At 40.6% G+C, this 18,239-nt stretch overlaps 1 long non-coding RNA gene across 1 annotated transcript in view; it reads right to left on the reverse strand.

Annotated features, from left to right (window-relative positions):
• Positions 1-18,239, reverse strand: part of LOC123378371 — a 36,589-nt gene that overhangs the window by 326 nt on the left and 18,024 nt on the right. The gene's annotated exons all lie outside the window — the stretch shown is intronic.

Here is an 18,239-nt window from a genome sequence, read left to right on the forward strand (position 1 = left end):
CATTATAATGCCATGGGAAAACACGATTTGCCATATAGCAGATCAGACCCGTTAGACCATTAATTCTACTAAACTGCCTATACAGTTGCTAGAACTCTCTAGTTTAAGAGTGTCCCTTTTCCTTGACCTTATTTAACCTGTGTCTTCTCTTTGTTTTTACTTGAAGAAGCCTTTTTTCCCATTTATATCAAGGGCCATTATCCTGCAAATATAATCCTACATGGAGTTCCCATTGAAGCCTATAAGCAGTAGATCCCTTTGCAGGATTCATAGATGAATAGTGTTTAAGACCAGAAGGGACAAGTAAATCATCTACTCTGACTTCCTGTATGTTACAGATCATTAAATTTTGAAGCCTTTCAACTGTAAGGGATAAAGCCATTTAAAAATATTGATTTGGGGTTGAATTGAGAACAGGGATTGTTGGGGGATTGAAGCTTCGCTGCCCTCTCTCTCTCTCTCTCTCTCTCACACACACACACACACACACACACACACATCAATAATTTCTTAATAAATATAGATATGGTATATCAGTGACCCCCCAGACATTTCACCATTCCTGTATCAAACCTTATAGTAACCAATGAAGCGCAAACAAGTTTGCTTAAACTGAACAATTGAACTGGCCCTCTTCTTAATATTTAATTTATGGGTTTGAAAATAGTTTTGTGCCCTATTTTACTGTGCTCTCTACTTCCAACGAGGACGAGAAGTTTAAGCAATGAAATTTCATGCGACAAACTGCTCTGGCAGCATTTCCAGTTCAATGGGAAGCAGGAAAGATCAGAAACTTCAAGAGAAAGCTTATTGCTGAGGAATTTCCAGTCTTCTTTTAAAAGCAGCAAAGAATCCTGTGGCACCTTATAGACTAACAGATGTTTTGCAGCATGAGCTTTTGTGGGTGAATGCCCACTTCGTCTCTTGCATCCGACGAAGTGGGCATTCACTCACGAAAGCTCATGCTGCAAAACATCTGTTAGTCTATAAGGTGCCACAGGATTCTTTGCTGCTTTTACAGAACCAGACTAACACGGCTACCTCTCTGATACAGTCTTCTTTTGCGGACTCAGGAGGTTTGGATAAGAATCTGAGATTTTGGACACTGAAAAACATTGAACATTTTATGCATCTGAGAACATTAACTAGAACACCATATTGTTCCATGGATATAGAAAAGTGCCATGACCTGGAAAATGTAGATGTATACAATAGCCATAACTTGAAAATGTGGCAAATCTGCAGGAAAAGTAGCAAGATTTTAAAATGGCCTGAAATTCACACCACCATTTTGGGTTATTTTCTTCTGACGGAATTTCTGTGGGCCAATTTGAAGCTTTAAAAAACTAAATTTAGCTTCTAAAAACCTGTTTGAACATTGCCTATAAACAAAGGCTCTTTAGAACAAAGCCTCTTATGCTTCTGATATGGTCATGTTGATTTCCCTCCTCAGATAGAAGAAATCTAAAATAGCAGCCTGCAGCAAGTCAATTCAGCTTCTTTTGGAGGCTATGGGAAGCTTTGGTTGTATTGGTTCTTTTTTTCTTCGTCAAAGGTTATTTTAGTTTTGCTTATGCTCTAAGGCAGGAGCAGGCAAACTTTTTGGCCTGAGGGCCGCATCGGGTCTCCAAAATTGTATGGAGGGCTGGTTAGCAGAAGCTGGGGTTCCTCCCCAAACAGCCAGGCATAGCTTGGCTCTGCCCCCATCTGATCCCTCCTGCTTCTCACCCCCTGACGGCCCTCCCGGGACTCCTGCCCCATCCAACCCCCCCATCCCCCGACAGCCACCAGAAACCCTGAGATTCTATGATTCTATGAAACCCCACCCCTGACTGGTTCCCGTCACCTCATCCAACCTCTCCTCTCATTCCTACTGCCCCCCGGGACCCCTGCCCCATCCAACCACCCCTTCTCCATGACTGCACCCAGAACCCCTGACTGCCCCCCTGCCACCCCATCCAACCCCTCCTCTCATTCCTGATTCCCCACCAAGGGACCCCTGCCCCATCCAACCACCCCTTCTCCATGACTGCACCCAGAACCCCTGACTGCCCCCCTGCCACCCCATCCAACCCCTCCTCTCATTCCTACTGCCCCCCGGGACCCCTGCCCCATCCAACCACCCCTTCTCCATGACTGCCCCCTGGGAACCTCTGCCCCCATTCAACTCCCCTGTTCCCTGCCCTCTGACTGCCCCACCCTCTAGCCACATCCCCGCCCCCTGACCACCACCCCAAACTCCACTGCCCTCTATCGAACCTGCTTTGCTCCCTGCCCCCTTATCGCACTGCCTTGGGCACTAGTAGTGATACAGCTGCGCTGCCCAGAGCACCAGGACAGGCAGCCGCGCCGCCCGGCTGGAGCCAGCCACACCACCGCGCAGCACAGAGCACTAGGACAGGCAGCCTCGCTGGAGCCAGCCATGCCACCACGCAGCACAGACCACTGGGTGAGGCCGGGCTCTGCAGCTGCGCTGCCCCAGGAGCTCACAGCCCCGCCGCCCAGAGCATTATGCTGGAAGCAAAGCGAGCTGAGGCTGTGGGGGAGGGGCCAGGGGCTAGCCTCCTGGGGCAGGAGCTCAGGGCCCAGGCAGGAGAGTCTCGTGGGCCTAGGGTGACCAGATGTCCCAATTTTATAGGGACTGTCCCAATTTTGGGGTCTTTTTCTTATATAGGCTCCTATTACCCCCCACCTCTATCCCAATTTTTCACATTTGCTGTCTGGTCACCTATGCGGGCCGGATGTGGCCTGCGGGCTGCAGTTTGCCCACCTCTGCTCTAAGGGGTTTTCTTTAAGAAAACGAAAGCTTCAAAAGTGGCCACTAGGGAACTAATCTCCTGTTTGGACTCAGCGTATTGTGGAGGGAACGGTCGTGGTCAAAGCTTCCTTTTCAGTTTTGAATGACTCTTTGAAGAGTAACTCTATTGAAAGATGCATTTTAACCAGAAGCTTATAAAGTTTCAAATGCTACCACAGAGTACACCTCACTGGAGTGCAGGCAGCATAGTGGTCCCAAAACATATGGGATTTCAAGGTCCAGTAATTCACATATTATTTATTATTTGTATTCCCTAACACCTATTATTTGTAACACCCAGAAGCCCTAGTCATGGCCCAAGACCCCCTTATTCTAGGTGCTGTACAAACACAGAAGGAAACCATATTTCCTTCATGCATCTTTAGACAACAGCGTGTGCAGCACACCAAAGCTAAGTGACTCTTATGGATAAGACTGAGCCTTAAAGGTAAAATCTAGTTCTGAATGTTCCTAAAATATGCTCTATTCCCTAGAGGTGATTCCCTGAACACAAAGCTGTCAGTTACTTAGAAACATTTGAGATATCATAGTGGAAATGTCCATTGGTTTCCAATTAGCTGAGCCTTCCAAACTCACTTCACATGTAGTCTTGAAAAAACAGTTTTAGTGGCAAAAGACCAAAGCTTTCTTTGGGAGCCTTCATATCAGCTAATTTTCTTTTAAATTTCATTTTTAACCTTTTCTACATTATAGAAAAGTACGTGTCAACAGACTGGAATTAAAAAGGTGACAAACTGTGAAGAATTAAAACTTCTAATTTAACAGATGAGCAACTGCAAATAACAAAATCTCAGACAAACACAGTTTTAATGAAAGGTGACATGCTAGAGATAGTTTTTTTTCTCATCATCAGGTAACAACAAATGAGTTTAGGAAGCCATACAATAATACCGTGATTGCAATAACAAATTCATATCCTGTGCTGTTAATTTTGTTTTGTTGCTTGCTTTCTGAAACTACCTATGACACTTCTTTTGTAATAGTATATTTTCTTCACACTAGAAGTGTCAGAATTTGTTCACGTCTGGACTAGCTCTCATCTCTTATTACTATCAAGCATTGTTCTTATTTTTCATCCCCCTATGGAGTTTAATTTTTTAGCCTGCTGAGTGAGATGGGGGTTGTTGCAAGTGTAGTGAAGGTATATAGTTCTGTGGAGCATGATGAAATATTTGACGTATATAGAAGTGCTATGTTCTGTTCATGTTGCAGACCTGCTTAGAGAGAAATATTTAATTATGGTAAAACTCAGAACAGAAATTCAACATGAATCAAGCAAACCATTAAACTAAACTAATTATGGATCTAAGAATTGCTAAAAATTCGCTGACTGATTGCAAAGAACTGGGGACATGGTTAGCTGGCCCTTATAGCTTATTAGCTATATTTCCAAAGAGTGCATGTGCAAGTCCCATTATTTGTTGATGAGATTTTTCTGTATGTACCTCCCACTCATTGCTTGGTAAATGTTTCCCTTAGAGTACTTACCTATTTGTTCCACACACTGGCTTTGAATACTTGATCATGCTCTTAGCCTTTTCCCAGTTTGTATTCTGAATGGCTGTTTTCGTTTGGTTTTTAAGAGACTATTAGAATTAACACAACCAGAAAGAGTGTTTGGTCTATTTTGCTACTTTCATTGAACATTTTGTTGGCAAGGTTTTTATCTTTGCCTGTGTCGTCTAGCATATCCATACATTGTTTCCCCGAGTTTAACTATAATAGTTAGCTCTCTGGTCTGCCTAAGGCTTCATTTGTTCTCTCTATATGCCCACATTTTTTAAAAATACTTTGAAAACAAAAAGCTCTAGATAAGAGCTAAGGGCTTGTCTACACAGCGACTAAGTGCACAGCAAGCCAGGGTGTGAATGTACCGCACACTAGCCTGCTACACACTAACTGGCTGTGTGTGTTATGTGTACAGCATACACACAAAGATATTAGATAAAAACCATAAAATACTCTTGCTTGCAATGTAACACTACTTTAGTTCTTCAGATTTAGAACTATAACATACAAGGACCCAAAACCAGAAAGAGAGAAAGTAGGCTGCTCCCTAAAACAGAGAGGAACACCTCGCCCCACCTTACTCTCAGCTGGCTGGCTGCACACTGACTGCTGCTATCCCCTGATTGCATGCTTCTCTGCAGAGTCCCCTAGCCTGCAAGCAGGGACAGGGGAAAAAGGCTGAAATTTAAAGTGACAGCCTATAATCTGAACACAGTTTTTAACACCACATTGTGAACCCTGCTACCATGCACTAAAAGTTGTTCCCATGCACCTAAAGTTACCAGGCAATTTGACATACTCTCACTTCAGACAGAAGTACATCAAAATGCAATGTGGAATTTTTAGAGTGTGATTGCAGGGTCCACATGGCCAGCTATGCACGGCAGGCAAGTGTGCTGTACATTCATACTCTGGCTTGCAGCATACTAACTAACTCTCCATGTAGACAAGCCCTAAGAATTGTAACTATTATTACCACTCTTCTTAATGTCAAAGATCATTGTACATGTACAGTGAGCATGTTTGAACATGCTATAGTGGTTCTATTTTGTATTATTATATTACAGGTGCACCTAGAGGCTCCCGCCAAGATCAGGGTCCCATTGTACTAGGCACTGTACAAACGTATAGCCTGAGACAGTCACTGCCATGAAGACCTCAGACAAAAGTAGTTTTATCCCCATGTTACACATGGGAAACACAGGGGGATTAAATAACTTTCCCAAGATCACAGGATGTTGGTGGCTGTGCTGGAAATTTAATCCCGGTCTTCTGAGTCCCCAAACAGTATCCTAACGAAAAGATCTCCCTACCTTCCCACACCCCATTCTTCTCATCAAGTACCTGCACTAACATATCTTCCGGTACTTAGAAAAGGAAATACCATCATTCTGCAGTTGCTGATGAGAGGTGAATGTTTTTTATGACACCCTCTGTATATGGGGAGGAGACGATATCCAGCATGTTTGTGAATTTCTGATTTCCAGATGGAGAGTGAATGCCGCTTATGCTGGAGAAAAGTCACTGGATATTGATGCATCTTCTTACTAATTTTGCCAAGAGTGGCTAGCACACAGGCTACTACCCTCTCATCATTCAAATCTCTCCTAAAGGTCCACTTTCCACCGTGACACTTACAAAACACCAATCAACCCACCAGTATTTATTTGTATTAGCTACTAATTTAGATTTATACAAATGCTAAAAATAGAGAGCCACTGTGTAGGGGCCCTTGACATAATTTTTAAATACAATAACATAAGGTCCACCCTCAGCTAAAGTGCTGCAGTACAAACTAATATTTCCCACGGCCAACAAACCGGACAAATCAAAAAGATCATATAATTCTCTTTCTCCCACATTTCCCCCCCTTCCAAATTCCCCTCTCCCACAGTCCCATTTTCAAATGCTGGGGTGGGGGGAGGAATGGGGGTGGGGGCAGAGATGAGCCTTACTGTGTTCCCTGAAGGCCCTGAGAGACTGATTGTTGTAGAAAGGGGTGTGGAAGCAGGGTGGACAAAGTCCAGAGCCATTGTAGCCTCATAGAGAATGTTTCTACTACACACTACAAATTAGCTTAAATTGAAATCCAGATGAAAACTTTTTAAGTTGGGGTTCTTTCTAGCCATGCTTTGGGTTCAGGCCTGTTATACAGAATTTAGATGCAAGATTTGCAAATTTCAAGGGCGTGAGGATCTTAGCATGATGGCTGGTCCCATGTTTATTATAAATAAATGGACCACTAGCAATTGTCAGGGGGAAACAGGTAAACGTAAATACAGTTCCAGATGATAAAATCTGCACCAAAGAGTAAGTACTGAGGCCAAATGTTCAAACTTGGGGTGTTTATAGTAAAGTACCTAACTCTTTCTTTAGGCACCTAAATAGCAATGCTGAGTAGAGTGAAAGAATTATTTCTCGTGTCTTGCTTACAGCACTCCTACTAATACATCCCAGAATGCTGTTGACTTTTTTAGCAAAAGCATTACATTGTTGATTCATATTTAGCCACTATAACCGCCAGTTCCTTTTTTGCAGTACTCCTTCCTAGGCAGTCCATTCCCATTTGGTATTTGTGCAATTGATTATTCCTTCCAAACAGTAATACATAACAGGATCCTGCTTCTGATACATTACACAAGTGTCTAGCAGCAGATAGCTTAAGAAGTGGAACATTCAACATTTAAAAAACTGTTTGTCAAACTCATTGTGTTTGTTCACACTTAAATCTCTTTTGGATCTGAAGTGCTCATTTTCATACAAACATAATTATTTTGGAAAGGTTTGAAACAACAAAAGTGGATCAAAATTCCAAAATTCTGAGATGATATGTGCCATCTGAAATGTGACAAGCTGAAATCAATGCGCATTGATGCAACTATGATGTGGGTAATAGTCTTTGGAAATATATGGGACCAGATTCAGCCCTACTGTAAATGGGAGTAACTCTACTGTAGTCAATCAGGCCCGATGCTCAAATGATGCAAATCAGCATAGCTGCACTGAGGTCAAATGTAGCTAGGATGACCAGGTGGGATGAAGAAAATATCGGGACACATGGAGGAGGCGGGAGTCCCGCTGGCGGAGCAAAAAAAAAAAAAAGCGGAGTCCCGCCGGCACAGCGCAGAGTCCCGGAGTCCCAGCAGGCAGACAGAGGGAAAAAAAAGCGGAGTCCCGCTGGGAGAGAGAGAGAGAGAAGCGGAGTCCCGCTGGTGGAACAAAACAAAACAGGAGTGCGAAATATCGGACAAATTGCGTCCCGACTGAACATCGATCGGGACACAGGACAAACGCCTAAACATCAGGACAGTCCCAATTTTATCGAGACATCTGGTCACCCTAAATGTAGCTATTCTGATTTACACCAACTAAGGATCTGGCCCAATGGAAATTAATCTGATTATGCTGGGTTAGATTTAACCCAATATGACATTGTTCATTAGCAATTTTTAAAGCTAACAGAATAATACAATCCACTTAAAATTTAGAATTGTTCTGATTTAAAAAATGGTACTAGTTCTTTCAATCAAGGGGTATATTTTTACCATAACACACAGGAATTTAACTAGGAGACTATTAGCATCAATAAACATCACTTGGCTATATCTCTAAACATCATGCTTAAAACTTGCCTGCAAGTGTGTGCTGTACAACAATAATAGACATGCACAGTGACTAAATACATTTACATGATTTGTTAGCTGTGCACCATATTTATTATATAACGTGATAGCCACATGGAGCATCAGCAAGGGTTTAGCTTAGCAGGCATTGTAATGCATGCTTCACAATATGACCACAGAATAACAACTCCTTTTGACTTATTGTTATTCAAGGTGTAAGGTGAAGCAAGTCATTTTCCTGCATGTTATAAATGTGCACAAAATTGCCAAGAACACTGGGCCTGATCCTGAGAAAGACAGAGCCCCAACAATTCCAAATGATGATTTAATGGGACTTTCAGCTGTTCAGCATCTCTCAGGAACAGCTCCTCATGGTCTTGGTCCTGCATGCAACTCCCTTTAGAGATCATGAGAGGAACTGCATATTGTGCACCCTGAGAGCACAATTTCTTACAACACATGATATCTACATAGAATTATAGAACCATAGATCTGGAAGGGACCTCAAGAGGTCATCTAGTCCAGTCCCCTGCACTAAAGGCAGGACTAAGTATTATCTAGACCATCCCTGACAGGTGTTTGTCCAACCTGCTGTTAAAAATCCCCAATGATGGAGACTAGCTAGTTTGATCTCATTTTGTGCCTTGGCTTTTCTAATTTTGTCCTTACATACTTGTGTTATTTGTTTATATTCATCCTTTGTAGTTTGACCGAGTTTCCACTTTTTTGTAGGACTCAGCTCATGGAAAATCTTCCTCACAACACACAGTTCCTCATTCTCTGCCACATTAAAATCAATCAGCAGATGCTGTCAATCATGCCTAAAACCATGGGAAAATCAGAAATTAAATCTAAGCCTTCCTTTGCAGTCTGCTGCTGCATGTGGAGTTGTCAGAAATTAAACGAATGCCTGGGTCTGTTATAGTGTCATTAAGGGATCGAGAAAGCACCAGGATCCAGAAGGCTGACTCCTCTCGGTAGCATCCCTACTACTCATTGCAAAAATGCTATCCTAGTGTACACTGAATTCATTCTTCAGAAGAGATCCCAGATACCTGTCATGAATTTCCTATCCAAATAAAAAATGGATGAGCTGCTCGTAACAGGGTGATGCTTATACATAGGGTAACTCATGGGCAGAGTGCCTGATTGTGTAAGGATAATGATAAAAACACATGAGAATGTGAGCTCATATATCCTGTCAGCACCTGATTATGGGTGGGAAGATCTCTTTGTCACTATCTCAAGGGAATTAACCATCCCCTCAATATTTATGTTGTATGTATTTGGAATGGCCAAGGAATAAGAAAGCTCATCCTGCTCTCATGTGGAGATTGTAGCTCTATTATAACCTATTGCTTGGGGGATAATATTCGCCTGGGTAGCACTGGGATATATTAGCAGTTAAGACAATATGCATACTGTGGAGCACCAATCAGCCAATGGACTGGTGAATGCATGGGGAAACTGAATAAACTTACTTACCAAAAATAGATTTCCTGTTTACAAGCATCGAGAGGGAGATACTTGTTCAGGCCACTATGAAAATAGGTTTCTTTGTTATTTTTAAAACCACTCCTCTAAGTGCTGTGTAACCTTCTGGGCAAAATAAATCCTATTTTGTTTTGGAGAAATGGCTTCTGGGACACTGCATACTACTACTGTCCATAGGCTCCTGAAAGACAACTTTGCAGGGTCCAGTCCCAGCCGGACTCAGTGAATTAGTCATGGTTAATCCCAAGGGAAGGCTGTAGCCCAGGTCATGGTCGGAGACTGAGCAAATTGCAGAATTCCAGCCCAGAACAGGGCCTGACATCTGAGATTCTGAGAAAGGGCATGGGGGCAGCCTACCCAGGGACCTTCAGAGTGACAAGGAGGCAAGATAAGTAAGCAGGGGGGAAATTATAAGGGGAGGGATGGAGGTGGTAGATAGGAAGAGGCCCAGGAGAGAAAGCTCAGAGCAGCAGCATTTAAAGGATCAAGGAATATCAAGTCGCCTCATTTTACAGTAGGCATTTGAGGTTTGGGGGGTATTTCTGTGAGGATGTTCTTTCATTCATAGTATATGGCAAATTGTGTCTCAATTTCAAGTCTTCCTACAGATGTGACTCCAGAAAGAAAGGGACAAAGTGGGTATGAAAATATGGGCCTGGTTCACCACTGTATTCCTCCAGTTTTATGCTGGTTTGTCAGTGAGCTGACACCAGCATATTTCACCTCTCATTTCCTTGCCACTCCATTCCTTCTACTCTTCAGGAATTACTAAAGAGAAAATGGAGACCAACAAAGGTATGAGAGACCCCTTTTTATACCCTTCCTCTCAAGAAAGCCAGAAGTGTCCAAGGTACTCCCATCAAGTATGTCTCTGACTGTGATGTTTTGTGTAGGCAAATGTAATGTCTATGTGGTAATAGCTGTTTGCCTATGCACTGTCTCTGTGTAACCCTTCGGTGATGAATTTGTATGTGTTTACTTTAAATTTGACTTACTTTATTATAGAAATGCCTTGTGCCATATTTTTCTCATTTAACAGCTAACAAATGTTAGACCATGAACTACTTGTACCTCATTTGGATTATCCTAAATGTCCTTATAAATGAGTTTGCTTTATGCATGTTCCAAGAAAAAGGGCTTTGACCAGCTAACATCATCCTAGGATAGAAAATAGATATGGGTAGCCATGTAGCTTAGATTACATCTATCAATTAAAAAGCCAGCAGACAGCAGCAAAGAAATGCTGAAAGCTATCAGGAGGAAGAGCTTGCATGTGTCCAGTTTAAACAGAGAAAACAAATAACTTCCAGTGTTACATTCAGCACTTGTCAGAATTGTCCCAATCCAGCAAAGCACTTGAGCATGTGCTTATCTTCCAGTAGTTTAGTAATTCCACCTGCTTCTGTATCCCACTAGCAGTGAGATATAGGACCCAATTCTCTGCTGGCATAACTAACGAAGTTAATGGCGTTATGCCAGTATAAAATTTGACCCATATACCGTATAGTTGAATATTAGTCAAACAAAATAACTAATCATCATAAGCATTGAGGATTAAGGCCCTGATCCAGCAAATTACCTGAGCACGTGCTTATCTTTAAGCACATGAGAAGCCCCCACACTGTTAATGCGATTGTTCAGTTCCAAAAGAAATGATAAAAGAGTGGTTTAACGTTAAGAGAGTGGCTATTTTGAATTGGTTACAATTTTTGTAATGTGCAATACCACTGTGTACTAACAAAGCTCCAATGTTATGTAAGTATTTTCATAAAGAAAAAGGAACCTCTCACCTGGAGAACCAAATTGTTTACTAGCTGATCACTGATGTGTTATTGTTTCAAACTATCCCATCTTGCTGCTGAAAATTTTTCCTTGTGCTTGATGTCTGAAGTGTTACAACATCCATCTCCTCCCCCCATCCCCATTCTGATTCGGTTCCCCTAGACAGACCTACAGGTGTTGGATCTGCAGAGCAGATACACTGAGATATTGAGTCTGCTTTCAATATTACATACTACACATTCCTAAATAGCTTTTAAAATAATGTAAAACATAAAAGCCTATAGAAAACTAAAACAAAGACTTGGATCCCAGTCCTGCTCCCATAGATGTCAATAACAAATTCCTATTCATGAAAGTGATGTAGGATCGGACCCTTGATCTCAAGAGTTGCTGGACTTGGGAACTGCAGGTACTCTGCACTTTTCAGTCAGGCCCTGCATGAACAAATTTACTGTGATCCAAGGTATAGCAAAAAGACAAAAAGAAGAAGCATTGAGTATTGCAGCTCCTTTGAACTACTTAGGTTATTAAATAATAAGCCAGAGAGTATAAATCCAATAAAGACAAAATGTGATGTATAAATTATAACATTCACTCGAATTTAACAAAAATATTGATGATGTGGTGGTGGTGCCGAACCATCTGCGTTGCTCCATCTGCCAGGTGGGAGAAGAAACAGGAATGTAATAAAATCATTAATAATCCTTTGAGGGGGTAGTTACATGTTTTAAATAAATTAGACTGCACTGATATTACACTTTTTTAAACAGGAGCATACTATTGTCATTATTTAACTTACATGTAAAATATAGTCTTAACCTGTAATATATGACAGGTATCTAAGTAACTCAAATATTAAAGACTATTTATAAAACACCATAAATTGGGGAAGTTAAGACACTTAGCGAGCATGGTGAAATGAGAGGAAATATTAAAACCAAGAGTGCCGCAGAAGGTTGGTAGATCCTGAAAATCACCAGACCTAATTTTTTGAGGTGTTCAGCACCCACAAAACAAATCTCTTTTAGAGTCAGTGGAAGCTGTGTGCCTTGAAAAGCAGGCGCCATTGTGTTTAAAGAGCAATGCTACAATGCCAATGGAAAAAATAATGCTGAAATGAATAAAAGCTGGCTAATGTGACTCCATATCAGGCTTCCAGAAAATCTGTCCAGAAAATGGAGAAGTGGCAGGAAACAAACTAACAAAACATCTACAGAGTCATGGAATGTGAGGAATGAGATTGAGAGAGAGAGGCTAATTAGGTCTTTTGGATTTCTCCATCCCAGCAGGAATGTTCCTTACAGAATATTGTATAGTGCTTTATCAAATGCAGTTTTAAGCATCCCAAGTGATGGGGTTTCCACCACTTCCCTGGGAGGATGGCCCATAGCTGATACATCTCAGTATCCAGAAGTTATTTTCCTGTCTAAATTTTCCGTTTCCTAATTTCATCCTGTTTCTTTTCTTATAGCCCCTTCTATTTACTAGTCACACCCATAAAATATTTGTAGACTGTTATGTCCTCTCTTGACTCTTAGCCAAACCATGGCTATTTCATTTTCTTAATCTTTCTGCATAAATCAATCCATCCAGCCCAGTGATAATTGTTGTGGGCCTTCTTTGAACTCCCTCTAACATTGTGGTGTTTAGATGTTGCTTGTGATTATTAGAACTGGGAGCAATGGCTGTTGGGAGTCTGAAAGGACAGGAAACAGGAAGGAGGGGGGAGGAGTTGAGGAGGCAGTGAGAGTTACAGAGAGTGCAGCAGCAGCAGCTTTCTAAAGAGATTTCCACTTTAAAAATAAAGTCCTGTTGAAGTTTGTTAGTACCTTGCCTGTTTGATACAACAAACATGTTAAGATCTTTTTAGTAATAAGATGCCTTCACCTATATACAGTATTCCAGGTGCAATCACCCCAAAGCCACAGGAGAAAGTCTTGTTTTCCTGTTCTGTAACTTGATGGCTCTGTATGCATCCCCAGATCACATGTTTTTGCTGCAATATTGCAAATACATGTCTAATTTCCGATTTGTTATCACCTTTGATCTCTTTGCAGTATTATGGCTTCCTAGGGGTCTCTCTCCCATTGAAGCTGTTTGGATTAATTTCCTCTAGATACACTTATCTTTAATTTTCCAAGATTTAATCTCCTGTTATTTTCCATCCATACTTATAACTTATTTAGGTCCCTTCTACTATGTTTTTGTCGCCAGTGATATTTATAGCTCCTCTCAGATTAATATCATCTGCAAATTTAATTACTTTGATGTTTATCTGCTTTTCTAGATCATTAATGAATATATTACATAAGATGTGGTGTAACACAAGTCCTTATAGTAGCCTATAAATTATCCTCCTGCAATCTGATACATTATCATTTTAGCTTAATCGTTCCTTCAGACCTTCTGCCAGGTTTCAGTCCCTATCATGGTGCACATTTACAAGCCAGTTTGTTCTGGGAGCAAAATGTCTGGTGCATCAAGCGTTCATTAAAATCCAAATATAGTATATCTGTGGTGTTGCCATCAGCATATAATTTTTTAATTCTACCATAAAACCATCGGTTGAGTTTATCTGGCAATATTTAGCCTTAATAAATCTATACTGCTCCTTGTTTACGATTCTGCTATTATCTAAGGCAAGCAAACTGCACCAGTCTTAGCACATGTAGCCTGAAAGGGAATGGACCAGTGGAGCTGAACTGCACAAAGGAGGCGAGAGGCTATGGAGAACCAACACAATTGGGCACAGAGGGGCGACAAGAGTGTCTGGTTCCATTATACCACAAAGTGTGTTGTACTTGAGGCTGCAGCTACACTAGCATGGAAGTGGGGTTGGGGAGGAGGTGTCTCCTATTCGATGGAGGATAGGTCCATCAATGGCTATTAGCCAAGATGCTCAGGGACACAACTCCATGTTCTGGGTGTTCCTGAAGCTGACTGCCAGAAGCCTGGACTGGATGACAGGGGATGGATCACTCAATAATTGCCCTGTTCTGTTCATTCCCTCTAAAGCATCTGGCACTGGTCACTGTCTGAAGACAGGAAACTGGGCTAGAAAGACCATTGGTCTGACCCAGTATGGCCAGTCTTTATGTTTATGATAGAATATCAGGGTTGGAAGGGACCTCAGGAGATCATCTAGTCCAATCCCCTGCTCAAAGCAAGACAAATCCCCAAATGTAACAAGTGGGAAAAGAAGGCTGCCATCACTGACAGAAAGGAGGCAGGAGATGACATCTTGGTAGTGTATGAGAGATGATAGGTAGTATGAGGAGAGGCCTTGAAAGTGAGCGAAAGTCTGGCTATCTATCTAGGTACTTTGATGCATGCATTGATTTTGGAATAAAGAATTTAGAATATTTATTAATATAAAAAGTGTTACAAAATATATTTTTGTGTATATCTACTTTGTGTTTATTCTGTCCACCTTGCAAAAGCAATTGTGTGTATGTGTTTATAAAATATATATACGTATATGCATAGTACTTTCACTAGCTTCACAATGTCATTCCCTGTGGCCTTACTTCTATTACACACATCATTCATTAGATTATGAAAACCATTTATGTCATGCAGCAGAACCAAATGAATTCACTAAGGGGCCACCATTAGCATATCAAGTAGCTATTTCTCAGCTAAATATTCCTGACAGCTCTCATTACATATGATGGATGAGGTTTATAAGAGGTAGTGGTTCCAGAAGAAAATAAAACCTCAGCATTCTACCACATGTGACCCAATAACTAGCTATCATTTTTCTATTGTCTGTTTGCATTTCTTCCCTTTTTATCCTTTTAGGATGAAAGAGTTGTAAACCTCACACACAGATTAACTGCTTAATTTGAAATACATTAAAAATTGTGAGCCTAATTTAGACTCGATTCTGAATTTTGCAGGTGCTTTAGTCATGAAATATCAAACACTGCATCACCATTGCTCTGTCGCAGCTGTACGACTATGGCTCAGAGGCGCAATGGTAGTACAAATAAATAATACTGACAATGAGTTGGGCCTGCAGTTACCCAGTTTGTGCACACAACTGTGGCAAATGTGTATGCAGTTGGGAATGCCTTCTGGGTACTTCTTTGCACACAGACCTCCTTTCTCCCTTTTTCAACATTTTTCTCTGATATTTTGACATTTCCTGCTCTAAATTTCACCATACAATATTAGAATTCGGGGCCAGATTCTCTACTGTGCTGATTAACACCAGCTGAGGATTTGGCCTTAAATTTTAAAAATATGAACCTTTATTTTTTATTGTAAAGGGATTTGTCATTTATATTTTTGGCCACTGCATACAGAACTAACAATGCAGGGAAGTGGGCTGAAAATCAGGAGCCAGAATACCCCAGCAATTACATTGGTTGAGGTCAGGTAAAAATTGCTTGGAAAAACATCTTGTCACTCTGGGAAAGATTGTGTATCTATCTATTTTTAGGTGAAAAGTTCTTCCGACTTCTGTTAATCCTGTGTCACACATTCATTAATCCCAGAATTGTTGTATGGTGGTCCAGTTCTATCTAAAATTGAATCTAATATTTCATTTCACACCTTCCACCCCTCCTGCTAATATATATACTGTAAAGTGGGGATCAGTACAGTAACATTTTGTGAAATATAATAAAATTCACCTTTGTTAACATTAGGAGTATAAACTGGACCAACAGCAAAGTCTAATCCAATCAAACTAATAAGTACTACCAAAGCTCTACCCTCCACATTTTCCATTATTTTGGTGACTTGTGAGTTTAGATATTAACTGAGAAAAATTGCAACTCCTCATAGTTTATTATTAAAGCATCTTTATAAATTCCTACTCTGACCCAGTATAATTCCACTTCTAAGAACTGGGTCTCTCACAGTAGAAAGATCAAGTGAGATGTCCTTCTGTTCTTGTTTTTGCAGTCAGGTTGTATTATATTTTAATTTATAAAAGTTGTATTTTTGGTATGCAACTGACAGCAGAGCAATGTTCTTCAGCCTCGTACAAGCAAAGGAGAGAGAATGGACATGGAGACTGAACTACCCATTATTCTCTAGAAGCTGTTCCCCCAGGGTTGATGCACATTTGTGAGGCTACTGGGAAAACTCCACTACTCTTGTCTGTGCCATCCCTGTTCTGTGGATTAACACAGGATTTCAGTCTCCTCAGCTGTCAGTTCAGCGCCTTTCCCAAGCAATATATTTGCTTTAAAAAAAACAATTAAAGGAAAAACATTACTGTAGATCAGGGGTAGGCAACCTATGGCACACGTGCCAAAGGCGGCACATGAGCTGATTTTCAGTGGCACTCACACTGCCCAGGTCCTGGCCACTGGTCTGGGGGGCTCAGCATTTTAATTTAATTTTAAATGAAGCCTCTTAAACATTTTAAAAACCTTATTTACTTTACATACAACAATAGTTTAGTTATATATTATAGACTTTATGGAAAGAGACCTTCTAAAAATGTTTAAATGTATTATTGGCACGCGAAACCTTAAATTAGAGTGAATAAATGAAGACTCGGCACACCACTTCTGAAAGGCTGCAGACCCCTGCTGTAGATTGAGAAAAATTTGAATAACAAAAATACAAAGACACAAAGAAAGTCATGTGTTCCCCATGGAACTTATTTTTCATTCTAATGCAAATTAAGTATATAATGAAGAGACTATATAATGGGGAGAAGCATTGAAATTGCAAAAAAAATCTATATTTTCCTTTTTTTAGAAGTCCATTTTTTCAGTTTGAAATTATTTTTCAGTTCAAAATTTAAGCCAAAACAAGTAAAAAAAAATGTTAAAGGTCAACATATTTTGATTGACCTGAACCGAATATTTGCTTGGATTGTTGGGCTGTGAACATTTTTGAGATTTCAACTTTTTGTACCAAATCAGGAAAGGGATTTTTTTCAAAATCTCAAAACTTTTCCTGGAACAGGTAAATAGTTTCCCATTAGCTCAGGCTTTTGGTTTTTTACCTACCTCACTTTTTTTAAAGCTACTAAGAAAAAGAATACAGCCCCCTGAAAACTAGGATAAACACAGCCAGTTGAACATTTCAGGGCACTTACCTGCTTTGTGAAAGAGCCCCAGGCTCAAAGTTAGCCATGCATCCTGAGTTTCTAAGTTCAAGGCAAATAAATGAAGAAACTAAGAACAATGGCTACTATTCACTGCAAACTCCTTTCAAATCGCTAGGCCGCTTATCAAAACATGAGTTTGGGGGCTATTAAATATTGTGAATATCTTCAAACTTTGGTCTCTAAAGTTAGGGCCCTAACTCTGCAGGTTTGTTTTGGCCCAGGGCCATAGCCTCAGGTACCAGAAAATAGGAGAGAACAAAGAAAAAAAGAGTTCCCCCTACGCCATGTACCACACTAGATAGCTCTCTAAATCACCCTTGATATTTATGTTTTTCAATATTTCTAGGCTGTTATTGCATCACCTGTTTTGTCGCCTTTTAAACAAACTGCCTATGTTTCACTCATTTAACCTTTGCTTATGAATTAATTCCTCCAACATCTGTTGTCTGAATTCCTTCCGATCCCTCTAGTAATAAAGGGGTGCCAAAAATGTATGCAGTATTTTCAGAGCGGTTGCATCAAAACTGTATAGAGAGGAACTATTAACTATCTGCTTTGTATCTTTGTATCCATCCCAAAAATGTATTGACCCTTTTGGTTGCCATATGACATTGCTAACATGTCTCACTTACTTGTCTGTTTTAGAATTAATGATTTCCAGTTTGTCCCTCCCGTTGAGTACATATGCTTCAGAGCATTTTTCTCCAGATATATTGAGTTGCATTTTCCAAGCTGAATCTAATTTTGTTATTCTCTTCTGTTTCTAATTTCTCTGGTTCCCTTTGTGTTGCTTTCCTGTCTGACTGCTGCCAAATACTATCTACATATTTTATTACCATGTTGTTTATTCCTGCTTCCCATATCACTAACGAAAATGTCAAATAACTCGCAGCGCCCCACTAGACACCTAACCTCACTTCAGTGTATTGCCATTTACCAT

This window comes from Mauremys mutica, chromosome 10 (assembly GCF_020497125.1).
Source record: "Mauremys mutica isolate MM-2020 ecotype Southern chromosome 10, ASM2049712v1, whole genome shotgun sequence".
Taxonomy (NCBI): domain Eukaryota; kingdom Metazoa; phylum Chordata; order Testudines; family Geoemydidae; genus Mauremys; species Mauremys mutica.